General features: G+C 46.6%; 1 long non-coding RNA gene across 1 annotated transcript; it reads left to right on the top strand.

The window, feature by feature from the left end:
- Positions 1–208: 208 nt before the first annotated feature.
- LOC140625962 (uncharacterized) lies at positions 209–20494 on the top strand. Its single transcript, XR_012025219.1, has 3 exons — positions 209–961; positions 17437–17573; positions 19351–20494. It is a non-coding gene; the product is annotated as an uncharacterized lncRNA (long non-coding RNA).
- Positions 20495–21198: the final 704 nt, after the last annotated feature.

The raw sequence follows: 21198 nt of genomic DNA, 5'->3' as shown, positions 1-21198 counted from the left end.
TGTTGGGCTCCGTTTCAGTGAGATGTTTCTGAAGCTAACAGGCCACAGCTGGAGCCTGGATGAGGCAGGTGCGGCCTATGGAGCACCCGACTCTTCCTGCATGGCCTCCTGCAGCGCCTGAGTGTCCCACAGGGGGCACCCGAGCCCAGGCCCCACCCAGGGGTGCGCATGCGCAGTAGTCCTACTCTGCCTTCATTAACAGGAGCCAGCCTGTGCTGGGGAGGCCTGAGGAGGACATGGGGACACGTCCACGCTGATGAATCCCAGCCTCCTCAGGACCCGCGGGAAGTCTCGGGGGAAATTGGGCCGTGTTCACGCTGACAGGAGCCCTGGTCTCCTCAGGACCAGCGCTGAAGTTCAGGAAGATATGGGCCCGCATCCACATTGCCAGGAGCCCTGGGCCGCCTCAGGTCCCGCGGGCAGGCTTCAGGAAATTGTGGGCCCGCATCTACGCTGACAGGAGCCCCTGAGCCGCCTCAGGACCCACGGGGACACTTCAGGAAGATGTGGCACCGCTTCCACTCTGGCAGGAGCTCCCGGCCCCCTCAGGATATAAGTTGAGGTTTCTGGAAGCTAGGTGCCGCATTCACGGTGACAGGACCCCCATCCTCCTCAGCACCTGCACTTTGGCTTCGGGACGTATGGGGATGCGTCTATGCTGACAGGAGCCTACAGCCTCCTCAGGATTCGCGGTGAGTTTTTTGGGGGACGTGGGGCCATGCCCAGACTGACAGGAGCTCCGGCCTCCTGAGGACCTGCTGTGAGGGTTCCAGTGGATGTGAGGCATAGTCCACAGTGATAGGAGACCCGGCGTCCTCAGGACTTGCTGACTATGACTCAGGAACATGTGGGGCCACGTCCGCACTCACATGAGCCTGGATTATTCAGGACCCCGTGGAGGACTCTGGAGGCGCCATTGGGGGCCACGTCCACAACAGAAGGGACTACTCACAACCATAGGGTAAGTGAATGGGTAGAATAAATGGTAGGGTCAGGGGAGGGGAGGCAGTTGGTGGTTAGGCTTAGGTTAGATGTTAGGAGTTATGATTATGCTTATGGTTACGGATTAGAGGTTAGGTGAGGCATAAGTGTAAGGGTCAGTAGTTAAGAGTTAGGATGGGGGTTAGGGTTAGGGACAGGATTTAGAGTTAGGGTTAGGGTTTAGGCTCTAGGGATTAGGGCAGGAGGTTTGGAGTTGGGGTTAGGGTTATGGTTAGAGTTAGGGTTGGGCTTAGGTTTGCATTTAAGGTTAGGGGTTAGGGTGTGAGTTAGGGTTAGGGTTAAGGGTTAGGGGTTAGAGTTAAAGAAGGGCTAGGTTTAGGGTTAGGGCGAGGGTTAGGGTTAGGATAGGGATTAGGGCTAGGGTTAGGGTTAGTGTTTGGTTAGGGGTTAGGTTTAGGGTCAGGTCAGGGTCAGGGTACGGATTTGGAAAAGGGTAAGAGATACGGTTAGGGAGTGGGTTAGGGGTTAGTTTTAGGGTACAGGTTAGGGTACAGTTTGGGATATGAGATAGGATTAGTATTAGAGTGTTAGGGTTAGCGTACTGGTTAAGGTTAGGAATAGGATTTGAGTACATTAAGTTAAGGTTAGGGTTAGAGGGTAGGCTTAGGGTTAGATTTAAGGTAGGGGTCAGGCTTAAGGGTTTAGGATAGGTTTAGGAGTTAGGGTGAGGGTTGGCAGGAACATTCAGTGAATGTGTTTCTGTCTTGCAGTTTGTGTTTGGTTTTCAATTAGTGATAGTTCTTGTTTAAGGGTTAGGTTAATGTTAGGATTAAGTGTAGGGTTAGGGTTATGTCTGTGTATGGTTAGAGTTTGGGTCTTGGCATGTGCCTGCACTGGGACTCCTAGTATCTTGGGCAGTTTAGTTTTATGCACTCTATTTAGGTTTTGGGTTCAAAGATAGCCTGACTCCACCAAGTCAGTGGCCTCCCCAGAGAATCAAAATCCAGGCTTCTGCTGGGGTCAGAATAGACATGGCAGGCTTCTCCCGAGCTGAGCTAAGGAGGGGATTTGTGCCTCTAAATATTCTATTTGGATTTTCAGTTGCCTTTCTGATTTTATCTCTTGTGCGCACATGTTTCATCAATCCTACCAATTTTCATTTTAAAGTTTTACTTGAATTCCGGTTTGTAAACACAGTATGATATAGTTTCAGGTTTACCACATAGTGATTCAATCCTTGGATACAACTCCTGGTACTGGTCACAGGTGCCCTCCAATATCCCCATCCCCTGATTCCCCATTCCCCCTTTGGTTTTGTTTTTTTTTTTGTTGTTGTTTTTTTTTTGTTTTGTTTTTTGTTTTAAAGATTTTATTTATTTATTCATGATAGTTACACAGAGAGAGACAGAGAGGCAGATACACAGGCAGAGGGAGAAGCAGGCTCCATGCAGGGAGCCCGGCGTGGGATTCGATCCCAGGCCTCCAGGATCGTGCCCCGAGCCAAAGGCAGGCGCCAAACCGCTGCGCCACCCAGGGATCCCCCCCCTTTGGTTTTGATTAGTTTATTTTCTGTGGTTAAGAGTGTGTATCTTGGTTTGCTTCTCTCATCCCCCCTCTGCCCAGTTTGTTTGGCTTTTTAAAATTCACATGTGAATGCCATTGTATGGTATTTGGTATCTGTCTTTCTCTGACTGACTGAGTTCATTTAGCATAAGTCCTTTCCACTTCTCCCACGTCATTTTAAATGGCTTCATTTCATCCCTTCTGATGACCCAGTGATGTCACAGTGTGTATATTTAGCACATCGTCTCTGCCCATTCTTCTGTCGATGGACATCTGGGCTGTATCCACAGATTGGCTTTTGTTGATAACGCTCCTACAAACACTAGGCTGCGTGTCCCTCTTTCAATCTACTAAACTACTTTTGTATCCTCTTGATAAATACCTAGCTGTGCAATTTTGGAATCGTAGGGTAGCTCTATTTTTAACTTCTTTTTATTTTATTTTTATTTATGATAGTCACAGAGAGAGAGGCAGAGATGCAGGCAGAGGGAGAAGCTGGCTCCATGCACCAGGAGTCCGACGTGTGATTCGAACCCGGGTGTCCAGGATTGGGCCATGGGCCAAAGGCAGGTGCCAAACAACTGCGCCACCCAGGGATCCCCAATTTTTAACTTGTCGAGGACCCTCCAAACTGTTTTCCACAGTGGCTGCACCTGTTTGCATGCACAGCAGGAGTGTAACAGGGCTCCCTCTTCTGCATAGCCTCACCAACACCTGTTGTTTCTTATGTTGTTAATTTTAGCCGTTCTGACGGCTGTCAGGTGACATCTCATTGTGGTTTGCATTTCCCTGATGATGGGTGACGCTGAGTGTCTCTCTGTGTGTCTGGTGGCCATCTGGATGTCTTGTCAGAGACAAAGTCCATTCATCTCTTCTGCCCATCTGTAGTTGGATAATTTGTATTTAGGATGCTGATATTTATATTTGCTTTATGTATTTTGCATACTAACTGTTTATTGGATGTGTTGTTTACAAATATCTCCTTTCATTTTGTATGTTGCCTTTTAGCTTTGGTTGTTTCCTTCACTTTGCAGAAGCTTTTCAATTTGATGAAGTCCCAATAGTATTTTTGCTTTTGTTTCCCTCACCTCAGAGGCATATCTAGAAAGAAGACCCAATGGCCAATATGAAAGACGTTGCTGCCTATCTTTTCTTCTTTGTATATGGTTTCAGGTCTCACATTTAGGTCTTTCATCCATTTTGAATTTATTTTTTATATATATGGTGTAAGAAAGTGGTCCAGTTTGATTCTTCTGCATGGGGCTGCCTGGTTTTCTGACAACCATTTGTTCTTATCCTGGGGTCAGGGTTAGGGTTTGTTGAAGAGACTGTCTTTGTGCCATTGGATATTCCTTCCTGCCTTGTTGTCGATTAATGCATCATAGAGTTACAGGTTTGTATCTTGTTTCGGCTTTCCATTCTGTTCTATTGATCTAAGCTTCTCCTGTTGGGAGATTCTTGATTGATGATTCAATTTCTTTGCTGGTTATCTGCCTGTTCAAGTTTTTTATTTCTTCCTTTTTCATTTTTGCTATGTTATATATTTCCAGGAATTGATCTATTTCTTCCAGGTTCCAGGTTGCTGGCATATAATTTTTCATAATGTTCTCTTATAATCGTTTGTATTTCTCTTGTGTTGGTTGTTATTTCTCTTTTCCCATTTGTGATTTTATTTGGGTCCTTTCTCGTTTTTTATCTTTTTTTCCTTTTTAAATATTTTATTTATGTATTCATGTGAGACACAGAAAGGCAGAGGTAAAGGCAGAGGGAAAATGAGGCTCCAGCTGGCCCTGATGTAGGACATGATTTCCCAGGACCCCGGGATCATGATCTGAGCCAAAGCAGATGCTCAACCCCTGATACACCAAGGTACCTTGATGATTCAATTCTTTTGCAAATTATGGGTCTGCTCACATTTTCTATTTCTTCCCATTACAGTTTTGCTCATTGGCACATTTCTAGGGATTTGTCCATTTCTTCCAGGTCCCCCAGTTGTTAGCGTATAATCATTCATAGTATTCCCTTATAATTGTCTAATTTTTCTGGTGTTGATTGTGATCTCTCTTCTCTCATTTGTGATTTTATTTATTAAGTCTTTTCTCTTTTCTTGTTGATAAGGCTAGCTAGGGCTTGATCCATTTTCTTAATTATTTTGAAGAACCAGCTCTTTGTTTCATTATTCCATTCTACTGCTTTGTTGTTCTGTATTGTTTATTTCTGCTCTCACCTTTTTTTCCCCTTCTTCTGTAGTCTTTAGGCTTTTTTTGCTATTCCTTTTCCAGCCTCTTTAGGTGTAGCATTAGGTAGTGTATTGGAGACTTCCTGTTTCTTGAGGTAGGCCTGTATTGCTATTCTACTTCCCCCTTAGGACTGCCTTTTCTACATCCTAGAAGTTTGGAGAAACATGTTTTCATTTTCATTTGTTTTAAATTCCTCTTTAATTTCCTGGTTGCTCCATTCATTCTCTAGTAGGATGTTCATAATCTTCATGTATTTTTGGTCTGTCCAAATTTTTTCTAACTGTTGACTTCGAGTTTCATAGCGTCGTGCTCCAAAAATGTACAGTGTGTGATATCAACCTTCTTGTACCTGTTGTACCTGTTGAGGGCTGATTTGTGGCCCATGATATGATCTGTTCTGGACAATGTCCCATGTGCACTTGAAAGGAATGTGTATTCTGCTTTAGGTTGAAATGTTCAGACTATATCTGTTGAATCCCTGTGGTCCAGTGTGTCAAGGCTATTGTTCCCCTGTTGATTTAATGCATAGATGATCGGTCCATTGACGTAAGTGGGTGTTAAAATCCCCTGTTATTGTATTATTATCAGTGAGTTCCTGTATGTTTGTTGTTAATTGGTTTGTATATTTAGGTACTCCCATGTTGGCAGCATAAATATTTATTTGTTGGAAATTTTTTTTAAATAAATTTATTTTTTATTGGTGTTCAATTGAACAACATACAGAATAATACCCAGTGCTCATCCCGTCAAGTGTCCCACTCAGTGCCCGTCACCCATTCACCCTCTCTTCCCACCCTCCTCCCCTTCCAGCACCCCTAGTTCGTTTCCCAGAGTTAGGAGTCTTTATGTTCTGTCTCCCTTTCTGATATTTCCCACACGTTTCTTCTCCATTCCCTTATATTCCCTTTCACTATTATTTATATTCCCCAAATGAATGAGAACATACACTGTTTGTCCTCCGATTGACTTACTGCACTCAGCATAATACCCTCCAGTTCTATTCACGTTGAAGCAAATGGTGGGTATTTGTCATTTCTAATGGCTGAGTAATATTCCATTGTATATATAAACCACATCTTCTTTATCCATTCATGTTTAATGGACACCAGGCTCCTTCCACAGTTTGGCCATTGTGGACATTCCTGCTATAAACATCGGGGTGCAGGTGACCCGGCGTTTCATTGCATCTGAATCTTTGGGTAAATCCCCAACAGCGCAATTGCTGGATTGTAGGGAACGTGTGTTTTTTCTCTTTTTTTTCCTTTTTTAATTTATTTATGATAGCCACACTGAGAGAGAGAGAGAGAGAGAGAGAGAGGCAGAGGCATAGGCAGAGGGGAAGGAGACTCCATGCACTGGGAGCCTGACGTGGGATTTGATCCCGGGTCTCCAGGATCGCGCCCTGGGCCAAAGACAGGCGGCAAACTGCTGCACCACCCAGGGATACCTTAGTTCTAATTTCAAGGCATTATGGTCTGAGAATATGCAGGGGACAATCCCAATCATTTGGTATCGGTTCAGACCCGATTTGTGACCCAGTATGTGGTCTATTCTGGAGAAAGTTCCATGTGCTCTTGAGAAGAATGTGTATTCAGTTGAGTTTGGATGTAAAGTTCTGTAGATTTCTGTGAAATCCATCTGGTCCAGTGTATGATTTAAAGGTATCGTTTCTTTGGAGATGTTTTGCTTAGAAGACCTATCGAGGGTAGAAAGAGCTAGATTGAAGTAACCAAGTGTAAGTGTATTATTATCTAAGTATTTCTTCGCTTTGGTTATTAATTGGTTTAAATATTTGGCAGCTCCCACATTCGGGGCATATATATTGAGGATTGTTAAGTCCTCTTATTGGATAGATCGTTTAAGTATGATTTAGTGTCCCTCTTCATCTCTCACTACAGTCTTCGGGGTAAATTTTAGATTATCTGGTATAAGAATGGCTACCCCTGCTCTCTTTTGAGGACCATTCGAATGGTAAATTTTTCTCCAACATTTCATTTTCAGATTGTAGGTGTCCTTCTGTCTAATATGAGTCTCTTGTAGACAGCAAATAGATGGGTCCTGCTTTTTTATCCAGTCTGAAACCCTGCGCCTTTTGATGGGGTCATTAAGCCTGTTCACGTTCAGAGTTACTATCAACAGATATGAGTTTAGTGTCATCATGATATCTTTTCAGCTCTTGTTTTGTGGATTGTTCCACTGAACTTCTTCTTAAAGGGGAATTTTAAGAGTCCCCCGTAAAATTTCTTGCAGAGCTGGTTTGGAGGTCACATATTCTTTCAGTTCCAGCCTGTCTTGGAACTCTTTATCTCTCCTTCCATTTTGAATGAGAGCCTTGCTGGATAAAGTATTCTTGGTTGCATGTTCTTCTCATGGAGGACCCTGAATATATCCTGCCAGCCCTTTCTGGGCTGCCAGGTCACTGTGGAGAGGTCTGCTGTTACCCTAATGCTCCTCCCCATAAAGGTCAGGATTTTCCTCTCTCTTGCTGCTTTAAGGATTTTCTCTTTATCTTTGGAATTTGCAAGCTTCACTATTAAATGTCGAGGTGTTGGACGGTTTTTATTGATTTTAGGGGGGGATCTCTCTATTTCCTGGATGTGAATGCCTGTTTCCCTTCCCAGATTAGGAATGTTTTCAGCTAGGATTTGTTCAAATACATATTCTGGCCCTCTGTCCATTTTGGTACCCTCGGGAACCCCAATTACACGTAGGTTTTTCTTCCTCTGGCTGTCGTTTATTTCCCTTAATCTGTCTTCCTTGTCTTTTAATTGTCTGTCTCTTTTTTCCTCAGTTTCTCTCTTTGCCATCAACTTGTCTTCTATGTCACTCACTCATTCTTCCACCTCGTTAACCCTCGTCATTAGGACTTCCAGTTTGGATTGCATCTCATTCAATTGATTTTTACTTTCTGCCTGATTGGATCTAAATTCTGCAGTCATGAAGTCTCTTGAGTCCTTTATGCTTTTTTCTAGAGCCACCAGTAGCTGTATAATAGTGCTTCTGAATTGGCTTTCTGACATTGAATTGTAATCCAGATTTTGTACTCTGTGGGAGAGACGACTGTTTCTGATTCTTTCTTTTGAGGTGAGGTTTTCCTTCTAGTCATTTTGCTGAGTGCAGAGTGGCCAAAACAAATTGTATTGGGAAAAGGAGAAAAAGAGAGGAGAGAAGGAAGGAAAGAAAAGAGAAAAACGAAAAAGAATAAAGGAAGAAAGAAGGAAAAAAGAGAATAAAAAGAGAAAGAAAAAGAAAGAAAGGGGGGAAAGTGGAGAGTGAAGCAATCAGAAATAAAAAAACATGGGGGGTATCTTCTGATTCTGTATACTTTAAGTTCCTTGACTTCCCCTGGAACTTGTCCGTCTAGCCGGTCTTCTGGGGGAGGGGTCTGTTGTGCTGATTTTCAGGTGTTAGCACTTGGGGGAGCTGCTCTGTCCCCTGCCTGGTGCAGGGCTCAGTGGGGGTAGTTTACCCTGTGAGGCCCCAGGAGGAACAACCCCAGTGTCAGCGACCAGCTCTGGAAAACTGTATTCAGCCTCCGCAGTAACATGGGAGCAGCCCATCTGCAGGTCCTGGAGGCTCTGGGGCTGGGCCGCTGATCTGCTCAGCTCTGGACAGGAGTGTCCTTGCTGTCCTAGGCCCTCTGGGCCTCTGCCTGTCCCGGGGGAGGCAGAATCCTGGGCTGTGTCCCGGCGCCCTGTGCTCCAGGGCCTGTGCTGTTGGATTCTCACTCCCAGCCGTACAGCCACCTCACTGCGGAGCCACTGCCCGAGCCCCTCAAGTTGCTCCCAGAGCTCCGCATCCCCCTCTGAATGGAGCCTCTTCCTTTGCAGGAGGCGCCGCTGCCAAGCTGCTCCTGGGCCGTGCAACGCCTCTGTGCAGAGCCGCCACCTGAGCCCCTCAGAGCTGCTCCCTGGTCAATGCATGTGCCCTGCAGCCCTTAGGGAGCTCGCTGCACTCTCCTGGGAGTGCATGTTTCTATTAGTGTCCCAGGGTGCCCTAGGGCATCCCTGCCCTCCTGGGGTCCTGCTCTGACTCCTTGAAGGGGCCATTCTGCCCTGGAAGATTGGTGAAGCTCCTCCTTCTCCCAGGACAGAGCTCTTCTGTCCTGTGAGCACTGGCCCCGGCTGTAGCCAGGCTCCTCACAGGGCCACTCACCCTTGGATGACTTCTGTTTCTTTAATTCTTTTTCCCGTCTTCCTACCTTGATAGAATCACGAACTTTTCCACTATAGCATTCGAACTGGTCTCTGTTTAAATCTCAGGCTGAATTCGTAGATTTTCAGGATGATTTGAAGGTTATCTAGGTAATTTCGTGGGGACAGGTGATTTGGGGACCCTACAATTCCGCCATCTTGCCCCTCCTCCTGTATGTTGCCTTTTAGCTTTGGTTGTTTCCTTCACTGTGCGGAAGCTTTTCAATTTGATGAAGTCCCAATAGTATTTTTGCTTTTGTTTCCCTCACCTCAGAGGCATATCTAGAAAAAACATCCAATGGCCAATGTCAAAGACGTTGCTGCCTATCTTTTCTTCTTTGTATGGATTCAGGTCTCACATTTAGGTCTTTCATCCATTTTGAATTTATTTTTTATATATATGGTGTAAGAAAGTGGTCCAGTTTGATTCTTCTGCATGTGGCTGCCTGGTTTTCCCAACACCATTTGTTCTTATCCTGGGGTCAGGGTTAGGGTTTGTTGAAGAGACTGTCTGTTCCTTTGGATATTCCTTCCTGCCTTGTTGTCGATTAATGGATCATAGAGTTACAGGTTTGTATCTTGTTTCAGATTTCCATTCTGTTCTATTGATCTAAGCATCTCCTGTTGGGAGATTCTTTTTTTTATTATTATAGTCACAGAGAGAGAGAGAGAGAGAGAGAGAGAGAGAGGGAGAGGGAGAGGCAGAGACACAGGCAGAGGGAGAAGCAGGCTCCATGTACCGGGAGCCCGACGTGGGATTCGATCCCGGGTCTCCAGGATCACGCCCTAGGCCAAAGGCAGGCGCCAAACTGCTGCGCCACCGAGGGATCCCCCTGTTGGGAGATTCTTGATTGCTGATTCAATTTCTTTGCTGGTATTCTGTCTGCTCAAGTTTCTTATTTCTTCCTTTATCATTTTTGCTGTTATATATTTCCAGGAATTCATCTATTTCTTCCAGGTTCTAGGTTGCTGGCATATAATTTTTCTTTTTTTTTGGCATATAATTCTTCATAATGTTCTCTTATAATCGTTTGTATTTCTGTAGTGTTGGTTGTTATTTCTCTTTTCTCATTTGTGATTTTATTTGGGTCCTTTCTCATCTTTTTATCTTTTTCTTTTTTAAAGATTTTATTTATGGATTCATGAGAGAAACAGAGAGGCAGAGGGATAGGCAGAGGGAAAATGAGGCTCCATGCGGGGATCCTGATGTGCGACTTGATCTCCCAGGTCCCCGGGATCATGACCTGAGCCAAAGCAGATGCTCAACCACTGAGGCACCCAGGTGCCTTGCTGATTCAATTCCTTTGCTAGTTATGGGTCTATTCACATTTTCTGTTTCTTCCTATTTCAGTTTTGCTCATTTGTATCTTGCTGGGGATTTGTCCATTTCTTCCAGGTCTCCCAGTTTGTTAGCGTATAATTTCTTAGTATTCCCTTATAATTGTCTAATTTTTCTGGTGTTGATTGTGATCTCTCTTCTCTCATTTGTGATTTTATTTATTTAGGTCATTTCTCTTTTCTCATTGATAAGGCTGGCTAGGGCTTGATCCATTTTATTAATTATTTTGAAGAACCAGCTCTTAGTTTCATTATTCCATTCTACAGTTTTGTGGTTTCTGTATTGTTTATTTCTGCTCTCATCTTTATTTTTTCCCTTCTTCTGTAGGCTTTAGGCTTTGTTTGCTATTCCTTTTCCAGCTCCTTCAGGTGTAGGGTTAGGTTGTGTATTGGAGACTTCCTGTTTCTTGAGGTAGGCCTGTATTGCTATGTATTTCCCTCTTAGGACTGCCTTTGCTACATCCCAGAAGTTTGGAGAAACATGTTTTCATTTTCATTTGTTTTAAATTTCCTCGTTAATTTCCTGGTTGCTCCATTCATTCTCTAGTAGGATGTTCATAATCTCCAAGTATTTTTGGTCTGTCCAATTTTTTTTCTTACTGTCAACTTCAAGTTTCATAGCGTCGTGTTCTGAAAATGTACATGGTGTGATATCAACCTTCTTGTACCTGTTGAGGGCTGATTTGTGGCCCATGATATGATGTGTTCTGGAGAATGTCCCATGTGCACTGAAAGGAGTGTGTATTCTGCTTTAGGATGAAATGTTCAGACTATATCTGTTGAGTCCCTGTGGTCCAGTTTGTCAAGGCTATTGTTCCCCTGTTGATTTTCTGTGTAGACAATTGGTCCATTGACATAAGTGGGTGTAAAAATCCCCTGTCATTGTATTATTATCAGTGAGTTCCTGTACGTTTGTTGTTAATTGGTTTCTATATTTAGGTACTGCCATGTTGGCAGCATAAATATTTAGTTGTTTGATCATAATAGAGAGTCTTTTTAATTATGAAATAATGCCCTTCTTCATCTCTTCTTACAGTATTTGTTCTTTCTTTTTTCAAATTTAAATATTTTATTTATTTATTCATGAGAGATACACAGAGGAGCAAAAGAAGAAACATAGCAGAGTGAGAGGCAGGCTCCCCTAAGGGAGGCCGATGTGGGACTGGATCCTGGGTTCCCAGGTTCACCCCCTGAGCCAGAGGCAGATGCTCAAACACTGAGCCAACACGTGTCCCCCAGGGTTTGGTTTCAAATCTCGTTTGTCTGATATAAGTATGGGTCCTCCACCTTTCTTTTGATATCCATTCACGTGATAGACGATTTTCCATCCCCTGACTTTCAATCTGTTGGTGTCTATAGGTCTAAGGTGAGCATCTTATTGGCAGTGTACAGATGGATGTTGTTTTTTTAATAATAATTTTATTTATCAGAGAGAGAGAGAGGCAGAAAATTATGCAGAGAGAGAAGCAGGCTCCCCACCAGGAGCCCAATATGGGACTCAATCCCAGACTCCAGGATCACACCCTGAGTTAAAGGCAGAGGCTCAACCCCTGAGCCACCCAGGCATCCCGGATCCTGTTTTTTAACTACTCCATACTCTATATCTTTTTTTTTAAAGATTTATTTAGTTATTTATTCATGATAGTCACACAGAGAGAGACAGAGAGGCAGAGACACAGGCAGAAGGAGAAGCAGGCTCCATGCACCGGGAGCCCGATGTGGGACTCAATCCAGGGTCTCCAGGATCGCGCCCTGGGCCAAAGGCAGGCGCCAAACCGCTGTGCCACCCAGGGATCCCACCCTATATCTTTTTATTGGAGCATTTAGTCTATCATCATTCAGAGTGACTATTCAAAGATATGAACTTTGTGCCTCTGTGTTACCGGAAGAGTTGGTATTTCTGGTGATGTTCTCTGGTCCTTTCTAGTCTTTGTTGCTTTTGGTCTCTTTTTTTCCCCCACTAGGAGAGTCCCTCTTAAAATTCCTTACTGGACTGGTTAAGTGGTCATGAACTCCTTTATATGTTGCCTGTCTGGGAAAATCTTTATCTCTCCTGAATGACACCCTTGCTGAAGAAAGAATTCATACAAATTGGACTGCAATAAAAAGAAATTTAAAAACATAAAGTAAATTCTTGCTAATATAATTGAGGAAAATGCATTTAGGATGAAAACCAGAAGCAGAAAGAGAGGAGGACGGATTTCACCCTCCGTAGCCTTCACAGGGACCTGGTTTCCTTTCCTAGGAGTGGCCCCCCCTCAGGAGGATGCTTCCTGCCCCTCTGCCCTCCTTGTTGGAACACAGCAGGCATAGCTCCAGCACTTCTACACTCGTGGTTTATAGCGTTTTCCATGTATCCTATTGGGGACCACAGCGTTGTGTATGTAACCATCTGGCTGCTGTCTGACAACATTGGGGGGATTCCGACTTTTGTTGTTTTTGAGGTGTGTGTGTCTCTATCACATGCAGCTATCCCGTGCAGCAATCTGATCCTCTGGCTGGGTCACCAAAAAACCCCGAAATGGTTGGCACAAAATCATTTCTGGTCCTGTCTCTGGGCAGTTAGCTGGGCTCTCCTGGCAGTGCCGGGGCTCTCTCATGCAGTGACTTTCAGCTGGAGGGTCAGCTGAGCTTGAAGTTCCAGCTCGGCCACATTCCCATGTCCGGCAGTGGGTCTGGCCGCTCCTGGAAGGCACGTGGGGAGGTCAGCTGTGTGTGCCTGGTGGTGCCACTGCAGGGGCTTGTTGGGGCCTAGGTGGTGCCCCCTCCTCTCTCTGGGGGTCTCTACACGCCCCATGCACAGAGTTCTGGGAGACACAGAAACAGGCTGGCTGTGCATTTTCACACCACAACACTTTACTGACTTTCTACAGCAAATGGGCTCGGAGTCGTGGGTGCGTGTCTTCCCCTGGGGAGGGAGACCTTTCTGTCCTTTAAGGGGAGGGCAAGAATCACACGGGGTGGGGGGGCAGGTGCTGGAATCCCCCACCTGGGAGCATGTGTGGACTCTGGGTGGGGGCGTGTGTCCTGAGGTTTCAGCCTGAGTGATGGTACTGAGGACAGCAGAGCTGACCTGGACCTGCAGCTCATGGGCTCCTGTGCTGGGTCCCTGAAGGACAGCTGGATCCCGGCCTCGGACCCTCTTTGGGCCCCAGCACCTGGGGGAGCCTGCCTCCTGGTGTGGCTGTGGGTGGGACCCACCAGCTTACCCCTCCTCTCCCCACACTGGGGTGTCCCAGGATCCCCAGGGCTTCCCTAGATCAGCGACCTGGATCTGTGGGGCACGCCTAGGGCCCTGCAGGCCACATCCAGCTGTGAGAGGGCTTGCTCAGCCTGGGGCCAGAATCCAGGGCTGGCCAGGGCCATGGGGGCCTGATTCCATTAGTCTTTGTGTTGAGACTGGTGGGGGCTCAAGTCAACCCAGCCCCCATAGAGCCTGGGCCCAATCAGCCCAGGTACCTCTGGTTTAGGGCCTGGTGTCCTGTGCAGGGTGTCCTGCCCTCTAGGAGTGACAGTGGGCGGAGGCATTGCACAGTGGTTCCTCTGATTCACTCACCTGCTCACACACTGTTGGGGGCTCCCTGCCATCCCTCCTCCCTGCAACCCCTGGGTACTCTATGGGACACCCGGGCTTCTGATGGGAGCAGGGTATCCAGAGAACCCTGGGGAGGCTGATCATGTCCCACAGGGGGCAGCTAGACTGGGTCCTTGCTCGGGGCCGATGGTGTGTTGGTAGATGGTGTGGGAGCATGGGTATGATGGTGGTGGAATGTGGGGGATGGTGTAGGGGGGATGGTGTTGGGGTATACTGTGGTTGGGGATTGTGTGAGGCTGTGTGTGTTTGAGGGGGATGGGGTAGGGGCGATGCCATGGGGGATGATGATGTAGGGGGATGGTGTGGGTCTGGGGAATGGGGGGATGGCGTGGGGGGCCGGCAGACAAAGGGCATCCCCTTTCTCTAAGGTGCACACAGAGACGTCTACAAATAAAGGCGACCCCATTCTGGGGTTTGTTGTAACACCTGCCCCTGTGGCCCCATGTGGTGAGTGCAGGGCCCTGGCTGTACCAGGGGCATTATCTGGGGGTCATCATACTATGTATGTTTTCAAATTGCAAATTGTCTCAAATGCACAGAATTTAGAAATATATAAAACACTGAGAGTGGGTGTCACTCTGAACCGTCCGACCCTCATGGGATCGATGTGTGTCCTGCTCCAGCTGCGGACATGCCGCTCGGCCCCCAGGTCCGGTTCCTACCCGCCATGTCTCCCACCCCATCCCCTGCTTCTCAGGGGGCCGTCCCTCTCCCCTTTGGTGTTCAGCTCCCATGGGAACCCCTGCAGGCCCCATCCTTGTGGCCTCCTCATCCCTGAGGCCCCGGGGTGTGGTCATCCCCATCACCCTACCATGGATCCATGTGTTGTTGGCTGCTAGTGCTCCCCCTGGCCTCAGAGGCCCCATTTACCTTACCCAGAAGCCTCCGAGGCCCGGAAGCCCCCTGGCCCAGCAGTCTCACCCATTCTTAAAATGTCTTCACACTTGGAGCCTGATTCATTTAAGTCGATTTTCAAAATAAATCTTATTTATTAGGAAAAAAACAAAGATTTATAGGGAAATTGAGAAGATATTACAGTGCATTCACATGCACTTGCTCTCAATTTCTCCAATTATTGATATCTTATATTACTACGGTACAAATATTAGCTAAGGAATCAAATTTAAAATAGTCACATTAACCAAAGACCATAGTTTATTCAGATTTCCTTAGTTTTTGCTAAGTTACCATCCCTCATATCACATTCCATTTGTCCTCCTGTTTTCTTAGGCTCCTCTAGATTGTGACAGTCTTTCAGCCTTTCCTTGTTGTTGTTGCACTGGAACACTTTGAAAAGTAGAGTATTTTGTAAACTTTCCCTCAGTTGGGACATGTCTGTCATTTATCTCATAATTGAACTGTTTTGTGGATTATATACAGAGATATACTGCCATTTTCATTATATAAAGGATAGATACTATCAACATGATTTATCAGTCTTGGTATCGATCTGATCACCTTGCTGAGGTAGTGTTTGTCAGCTTTCTCCGTAGTAAACTGATTCTTTATTATAATTATTAATTATTATTTTTATTATTATATTATCAATATTATTTTAACTTTTTCATATTATATTTTGTAGAAGGAAGTTACTATGTGTATTCCACACTTAAGAGTGGGAAGCTATGCTCATGAACTTGACGGTGCAATGTCTGCACAAATTGTTTAAAATTCTTCTACATGGGAGATTTCTCTTCCTTGTGGGTTTGTTTCTTCTTCAAAGATGTTTTTTATTTATTTGAGAGAGAGAGGAGAGAAAAAGCATGAGCAAAAGGGGCAGAGGGAGAGGGAAAAGCATGTTCCCTGCTGAACAGGGAGCCTGCCTTGGGACCCGGATCATGATCTGAGTCTAATGCAGAAGCTTAACTAACTGAGCCACCCAGGTGCCACTTTTTCTTTCTTTCTTTTCTTTCTTTCTTTCTTTCTTTCTTTCTTTCTTTCTTCTTTCTTTCTTGTTTTTTATAATAATTTTATTTTTGAATTGGTGTTCAATTTGCCAACCTACAGAAAAACACCCAGAGCTCATCCCGTCAAGTGCCCCTCTCAGTGCCCATCACACATTCACCCCCACCGCCCACCCTCCTCCCCTTCCATCACCCTTAGTTCATTTCCCTAAGTTAGGAGTCTTTGTGTTCTGTCTCCCTTTCTGATATTTCCCACACATTTCTTCTCTGTTCCCTTATATTCCCTTTCACTATTATCTATATTCCCCAAATGAATGAGAACATACACTGTTTGTCCTTCTCCGATTGACTTACTTCACTCAGCATAATACCTTCCAGTTCCATCCACGTTGAAGCAAATGGTGGGTATTTGTCGTTTCTAATGTCTGAGCAAGGCCCACCTTTTCTCTCTCTTCATCTTCGGAGTCTCCTATGGTATGAATGTTACTGTTTTAATAAGTGACTGACTTCCCTACTTCTGTGTCTGTGGTCCAGAACCTTTCTTGTTTTTAAGGCTTCCACTTGGAACTGCATCTCAGTTATAGCATTTTTAACATTGGCCTGACTAGATTTTTGTTGTTTTATTTCTACAGGAAGGGATTCTCTAGTTTTGTTCTGTGCTCTTTTCCAGCCCAGCTGCTATCTTTATAATCATTGTTTTAAACTGTAGTTAGACATCATATATGTGTATTGATGAACTTCCTGGCTGTGAGTAGAACCTCATGTTATTTTATGGAGGTGAATTTCTCCATCTCATTATTTCTTCCAGAAAAGAAAGAAGGAAGAAAAAGAAAAAACAATAACAACTGCCCTCCCCCCCCACAAAAAAACCAATAGATTATTTTGGCCTGCTTGTTAAAAGATTCTAAATCCCAAAATAGAAACAATTAAGGTGGTCCGTGGGTGGCGCAGCAGTTTAGCGCCTGCCTTGGCCCAGGGCATGATCCTGTAGACTCTGGATCGATTCCCACGTCGGGCTCCCAGTGCATGGAGCCTTCTTCTCCCTCTGCCTGTGTCTCTGCCTCTCTCTCTCTCTCTCTTTCTCTCTGTTTGTGACTATCATAAATAAATTGAAAAAAAAAAAAAAACACAATGAAGTACCATGAAAGTAAAAATTAGAAATATCTAAGGTACATACATAAAAATTAAAATAAGGCAATTAATAAAAAAGAATCAAAGAAAATGATTGAAAATAGAGCACAAAGTACAAAGGAATCTAGACCCTACTTTCCAGGCAGAGCTGAAGCTCTGCAGCCTCTGTGGTCCGACAACTTGGTGGCAGCGAATGGTCTGTGTGGGGTGTGCGGATGCGCCGTGGCGTTGATTGTCAGGTGCACATCTCCCTGGGAGTTGCACCTGCGGGGGCAGAGGCGTGGTGGGCATCAGCGTCTCTGGGCTCCAGCGGGCAGTGCTGTGCTGCTCCCTGAGACCCGGCCCTGATGGGCGGGATGCGGGTGGGGACGCTGGGTCCTCTGGCTCTGGGGCTGAGCATCCCGTTCCCCAGTCTGCTGGGGCCTCCACAGAAGAGCCCCCAAGCCCCCGGGTCTCCGCCTCTTCTCTCAGCACCCTGCATTCACTCGACTTGCGTCCAAGCTCCTTCTTTTTTTTTTTTTTTATCTCAGACTGTTGAGCCCAAGATTGTGAATCTGAGAAACCACCGAGAAGCCGACACTGATGCAAACACACGAGGGTTTATTTACAAGCTCGAGCTTGTGTCCAAATATACCCGACACAGCGGAGCAGGGACTTGGACCCCCAGGTGGGTTTTAGCTTAGTTTTAAGAGCTGGTCTCGGGGAACTCCCAAAGGGTGGATCAATTCCTAAAGTTCTGTTTACATTTTGATATGGGGCCTTCAAGGGCATTGAGATCTGTTCTAATAGGGCCTTCCTGCCCTTGGCCTGGGCTCAGTTTTTATTCTATTGTTGGGCTTGCTGTGTCCTGACAATGAGCACTCAGGAAGGAAGTGACGGACATGACTCCCTTCTCAAGAGCATCACAGAGAATAAATAATGAGACTGAACCAAAGGAGCACAAGACTTGTGCACTGAGCCATACCAGGCTCTGGGAGGCCGTCCTGGGCTCGTGGGTTGGGAGCCTCATCTTGTGAAAATGTCCGCAGTTACTGAAGCCACCCTCAATTTCAATGTCATTCCTGTCAAATCATGGTGGCAGATCCTATAAATAGGAAAAAAAAAACCTGTGACATCCATCCGCCCCCACAAATGACCCCGGACAGCAAATCAGTATTGGATAAGCAGGACAGAGCGGGACGCAGCACTTTCCTATTTCAAACGATGTCACAGAGACACAGGATAAAGCAGTGTTGTCCTCGGGATCCCACCTGGCTCTGTCAGTTAAGTATCCGACTCCTGACCTCACCTCCGGTCCTGATCACGGGGTCGTGAGTTCTAGCCCTGGGCTGGTCCATGGACGAGGCCTGACGCCTACTTAAACAAACCAGACCCACGAGGGTTGGTCCCAGCATAAGCTGAAGGAGCAGAACAGAGAGTCCAGAAGGAAACGTGCTCTAATACAACTGATTTTTTTAAATTAATTTAATTTAAACCAAATTAATTAACGTATAGTGTATTATACTTTCAGAGGAAGAATTCAGGGTTCACCAGTTGGAGATAACCGCAGTGGTCGTGACATCACATGCCCTCCTTCATGCTGGTCCCCTGTTATCCCCTCCCCCGTCCCCTCTCCTGCAGCAACACTCAGTTTGTTTCCTATAATTAAGAGTCTGTATTTACTGCATCTGTGTTCATCTTATTTGTTTTTCCTTCCCTTCACAGATGTTCTGCTTTGCTTCTTTAATTCCACCTATGAATGACACCACAGGGTCATTCTCTTTTCCGAATGACCTATTTCACTTAGGATGATCTCTCTAGTTCTATGCATGGCATTGCAAATGGCAAGATTTCCTTCTCTTTGATAGCTGAGTACCATTCCTCTCTCTACGACCATCATCTATCTCCCATCCTCTTTATCCCTCATCTGCCACAGGGCACCGAGGCTCCTCCCACAGTGTGGCAATGTGGACCCCGCTGCTGTGGACATTGGGATGCAGTTGTCCCACGTCTCACTGCATCTGTATCTTCGGAGTGAGCTCCAGGCTGTACACCTGCTGGTCGCAGGGCGGCTCTATTTGCAACTTCCTGAGGAGCCTCCACACTGTTTCCAGGGCGGCTGCAGCAGCCCACGGTCCCGCCCACAGTGGAAGAGGGTTGAGTGAGTTTTACAGGACGTGGTAAAAGTCTGGTCCACATTTCATTTCGCGTCCTTTGGGCTCCAATTCTTTCTCCTTAAGTATTTTTGGGGAAGCCAGGTGTTGGGCTCCTTTTCAGGCAGACGTTTCCGAAGATAACAGGCCACAGCTAGAGCCCGGAAGGAGGCAGAAGTGGGCCCGGGGATGGACACGCTGCCTCCTGCACAGCCTCCTGTAGCAACTGAGCATCCCACAGTGGGTGCCCGAGCCCAGGCACCGCCCAGGGGGCACACATGCACAGTAGGCCTCCTTTGCCTGCACTAACAGGAGCCAGCCTGTGCTGGGGAGGCCTGAGGAAGACATGAGGACACGTCCACGTGGATGAGCCACATCCTCCTCAGAAACTACGCAGAGTCTTCAGGGGGATATGGGCAGCGTTCACAATGACAGGAGCCTCGGTCTCTTCAGGACACACGGTGAGGCTTCAGGAAGATGTGGGCCAACATCCACCCTGACAGGAGACCCTGGGCCACTTCAGGCCCTGCAGGGAAGCTTCAGGAAATTGTGGGCCCGCACCCACCCTGACAGGAGCCCCTGGGCTGCCTCAGGACCTGCGGGGAGGCTTCAGTAAGATGTGGGCCTGCATCCACGGTGACAGGAGCCCCTGGGCCACCTGAGGACATAGCTGGAGGCTTCTGAAAGATGTGGTGCTGCATCCACTCTGGCAGGAGCTAACTGGCTCCTCAGGACATAAGTTGAGGCTTCTGGAAGCTGGGGGCAGCATCCACAGTGGCAGGAGCCCCAGCCACCTCAGAACCTGCGGTGTCGCTTTGGGAGGACATGGGGCCACGTCCACACAATGGACGCTGATGTCCTCAGGACACCCGGTGTAGTCTTCGGGAAATATGGGGATGCGTCCATGCAGACAGAAGACCCCAGCCTTGTCAGAGCCTGTGGTGAGGCCTAAGGAAGATGTGGATGCTGAATCCACACTGACAGGAGTCTCCAGCCTCCTCAGGACGCACTGTGAAGGATTGGGATGATTTGGGGCCACGTCCGTGCTGACAGGAGCTCCCAGCCTCCTCAAGTCTTATGGTGAGGCAGAGGAAAATGTGGGGTCATGTCCTCCTCAGGACCTGCACTTTGGCTTCGGGACACATGGGGCTGCGTCTAGGCTGACAGGAACCCACAGCCTCCTCAGGACCCACGGTGAGTTTTCTGGGGGACGTGGGTCCATGTCCAGGCTGACAGGAGCCTCCGGCATCCTGAGAAACTGCTGTAAGGCTTCCAGAGGATGTGAGGCATAATCCAGGTTGACAGGAGACCCGGGTCCTCAGGACCCGCTGACTATGACTCAGGAACACATGGGGCCACGTCCCCACTCACAGGAGCCTGGCTTCCTCAGGACCCCCTGGAGGACTCTGGAGGCACTGTTGGGGGACACGTCCATGTCAGAAGGGACTCCTCAGAACCATAGGGTAAGTGAATGGGTAGAATGAATGGTAGGTCAGGGGAGGGGAGGCAGTTGGTGGTTAGTCTTAGGTTAGATGTTAGGGGTTAGTGATTATGCTTATGGTTACGGATTAGAGGTTAGGGTGAGGGATAAGGGTAAGGTTCAGTTGTTAGGAGTTAGGATCGGGGTTTGGATTAGGGACAGGAGTTAGAGTTAGGGTTAGGGTTTAGACTTTAGGGATTAGGGCAGGAGGTTAGGAGTTGTGGTTTGGATTATGGTTAGAGTTAGGTTTAAGCTAGGTTTGCAGTTGGGGTTAGGGGTTAGGGTGTGAGTTAGGGTTAGGGGTTAGGTTAGGGTTTAGAGTTAAAGTTAGGGCTAGGTTTAGGGTTAGGGCGAAGGTTAGTTTTAGGACAGGGGTTAAGGTTAGGGTTAGTGTTTGATTAGGGGTTATGGTTAGGGTCAGGTCAGGGTCAGGGCACGGTTTTGGAAAAGGGTAAGAGAGGGTTAGGCAGTGGGTTAGGGATTTCTTTTAGGGTAGGGTTAGGGTACACTATGGGATATGAGATAGGATTAGTATTAGAGGGTTAGGGTTAGGGTACAGGTTAAGGTTAGGAATAGGATTTGAGTACATTAAGATAAGGTTAGGGTTAGAGGTTAGGGTTAGGGTTAGATTTAAGGTAAGGGTCAGGGTTAAGGGTTTAGAATAAGTTTAAGAGTTAGCG

The sequence above is a fragment of the Canis lupus genome, chromosome 37, assembly GCF_048164855.1.
Source record: "Canis lupus baileyi chromosome 37, mCanLup2.hap1, whole genome shotgun sequence".
In the NCBI taxonomy this organism is placed as follows: Eukaryota; Metazoa; Chordata; class Mammalia; order Carnivora; family Canidae; genus Canis; species Canis lupus.
The sequence above is the reverse complement of the archived record's forward strand: the minus strand, read 5'-3'. Positions and strand labels throughout refer to the sequence as shown.